Source organism: Gavialis gangeticus, unplaced genomic scaffold, assembly GCF_001723915.1.
Source record: "Gavialis gangeticus isolate Ggan-Ray unplaced genomic scaffold, GavGan_comp1, whole genome shotgun sequence".
In the NCBI taxonomy this organism is placed as follows: domain Eukaryota; kingdom Metazoa; phylum Chordata; order Crocodylia; family Gavialidae; genus Gavialis; species Gavialis gangeticus.
The window spans coordinates 183,291,584-183,294,607 of NW_017729022.1; the positions used below are offsets into that span (position 1 = coordinate 183,291,584).

The window sequence follows — 3,024 nt, forward strand, 5'->3', positions numbered from 1 at the left end:
GGTAATAATCGGTTATTGGCATTGGCCAAGAAAATCTTTATTGGTGCACACCTAGTTATTAAATGGTATGTTTTAGTTGCTTTAGTTTCTGCATAATTGGTAAGCAAGATAAATAGCTTCATGTACTGTTCTTGGTAAAACATGAGTGCATTTACATGTGGAATTAATTTGACTGAATAAACACCAGCACAGTTCACGTTGAAGTTTATTGCTTCTGGGCGCTGTGCTTACATGTGCGCCTGGGACTGCAGCGCAATGAGCTAGGTCAGAGCAGCCCCTGCTGACAGAGGAGTTGTCAACCTGCCAGCCCAGGGCTGCTTTAACCCAGCTCACCGTACTGCAGAGGGGCTGGCTGGGGCATGAGGGTGCTCCAGTGCAGGGTTAACAGGCAGGCAGCCCCCATACTGAAGCACCCTTTACCCCAGCCAGCCCCATCAGCATCTACATGTGTGATGAGGTGCACTAAATAAGCTGTCACAGGATAGTACTTGTGTTTGAGTACTAACCTACTACGGCATTTATTAGTTTACTGCGACCTACAGGGTCACCTGTGTAGGCTCTGAGACTTCACTGCGGAGCTAATTAGGCAACTGCAGTAACTGTCTCCTGTAGCTACACCTGTGACAACAGGGAGGGAAGGATTCAAGAGTAATCTCAAGAACACACCTTGATTTCTTTGCATGGTAGAACAATATGTTTGGCCGTATCTTGTCAGGCCAACTCTGGTTTGTTTGTTTGTTAATTTTAGTCAAAATGCCAACAATAGAAAGACATTGCAGTCTTTCTATTGTCAGAAATGGTTGAGTTGCCTGTAAGAATGAATGAAGTCTTTTCTAGTTTCCCACCTCTAAGGGCCTGTTATGTGTGCTGTTGTTTTTAATGTTTTTATGGAAGTCTTCCTCATCATTAGCTGCTATTTCAATAATTAGATTGGTGATTTTTCTCCTTTTATTTATTAGCTGTTTTAAATTGACAAAATCTAGTCTTTGAGATTTATCATTTTTAGATATTCTACAGCTAAGATACTCCAAAAAATTTTACTTTGATTTTTCTTTTTTTCTCTTACAGACAATGTTTGTGCTGTTTCAAGGAGTATAAGCATTTGGAGATCTTTAACCAAGTAGTGTGTGCGCTTATTAACTTAGTGATTGCCCAAGTTCAAGCTCTGCGGGACCAGCTCTGTAAACATTGCACTATTAACATAGATTCAACATGGCAAGATCAGAATAATCGAGCTGATGAGCCACTGAATGTAGAAAGAGAGTCTCATGAAGATGAACGTGGAGAACAACAAAAATCCTTAGAGAAAAAGTTAGACTCTTCAAGAACTTGTATCCTGACAGAAGAAGACTCTGCAAAGAGCTCTGATGCTTTTAGCTTATGGAGTACTGATGAGAAGGAAAAATTGTTGCTGTGCGTGGCAAAAATCTTTCAGATTCAGTTTCCTCTGTATACTGCTTATAAGCATAATACTCATCCAACGATAGAGGTATATCTTACCCTAACTTGTGTATATTTTAATTTTTTGGTGAAAGGTGCAGTAGTTATCATTAAAATGTAGGCAGTGCTTCTTGAATGACTGCAGTTTCCAAACAGGCTGCAGTTTCCAAATAGGCAGGATAGGCAAATTTAGGATTGGATTGAGTTCTACTTATTTCAATGGGTCTTTCATTCTTCCACTTGCTTGGAAATGAAACCAGTCCTTCCATTTTGTAAAAAGAGTTCTTGATATAAAATGATAAATGTAATCATAGAAGAGTAGTGCAGGAAGGGACCTCAGAAGGTAATCTAGTCCAAACTGTGCAAAAAGCAGGATCATCCCTGTCTAAACCATTCCAATCAAGTGTTTCAGTAAAAGAGCTGTACATGCTTAAAAGGCAAAAAAGAACCATAACTAAGTACTGCTTCTGGGAAAATAATGTACTAATGGTTCACTAGTTCTATTTTACTTACATCTGTGATGCTGTAAACAAAATCCACAAACTAGAACCTGCTTGGGGTGAGACTTTTTATTGTTGCTTACAGTTGAACAGTTTTTAGTTTAACTGAATTATTTAGCTGAACTGTAGCTCAACAAATGTAATCTATGTTCCTTGCCAGTTTTTCTTAGCAATACTTTTTGTTACTGATAAAATGAAATTTCCACATATTTATTCTTAAAAAATCATTAAAAAACCCTTTAGCTTTTTGTTTCTTAAACAAATGTTTTAATACTAGCCAGAGAAACTAGCACTTTTGTTTAGATGTATTTGGATCTAGTTAGAATAATTTTAGGCTTTGAAGAGGCTGGTTTTTTTTAGTTCCACCTGAGAAAATCTGTTCATGAATGGGTAGTTATTAATGTGCTAAAATGTGAGTATATTTTGCTGTACCCAGCAAATGCCTGAGAATATTTTAATGTATTTATGTGGGCATTATGAAATAGTGGAGCATTAAAACAGGAAATGGGTGGTGAAGGTTTCTGTTGAATTTTTTTATTACTAGTGAACACTAGTACTGTAGTGTTTTCACCTGCATATTGGCATACTTGTATGATTATATTCCGTCCTTAAAATAGTGCATCTTGCCAAATGTGGCAATAACTATTAGTCTAGCTAAAATTATTGAGAATATTGGTCATTTTTTTTTCTCTTCAGTTTTGAGGTAGGTTGAGTCTAATTTATTCTATCATATCAAGTGTAAATTTAACATCAAACTGTACTAGCAGATATAATTGCTCTTAAACATCTGTATTAATTATATTAGAGTATATTGAAATTAAGTCTCGTTAATGCTTAATAGCAAAATTTATTTAAAAAGTAGAATATTAAAGTAAGCTATAAATAAGAATGTAGAGGTACACTGATGTATCGGTCCATATCATATTGGCACCGATTAAAGGAAAATTGACATTACTGGCAGTCAGCTTTTTTTGGCCAATGTGGCCACTGATAAATGCCACATGCATGTGTGTAGCTGCAGCATGCACACGGCCAAGAGTGCAGCCTGGCAGCTTGAAGAGCAGCATCCGGCCGGTAAGTCTGT

General features: G+C 37.1%; 1 protein-coding gene across 1 annotated transcript in view; it reads left to right on the forward strand.

The window, feature by feature from the left end:
- The first annotated feature begins 1,453 nt into the window (after positions 1-1,453).
- The window catches only part of USP34 (ubiquitin specific peptidase 34), a 237,910-nt gene continuing 236,339 nt past the window's right edge, over positions 1,454-3,024 (forward strand). The window contains exon 1 of the mRNA XM_019516623.1: positions 1,454-1,489. The gene's annotated coding sequence lies outside the window, so the exon portion shown is untranslated. The remainder of the gene's footprint in view (positions 1,490-3,024) is intronic.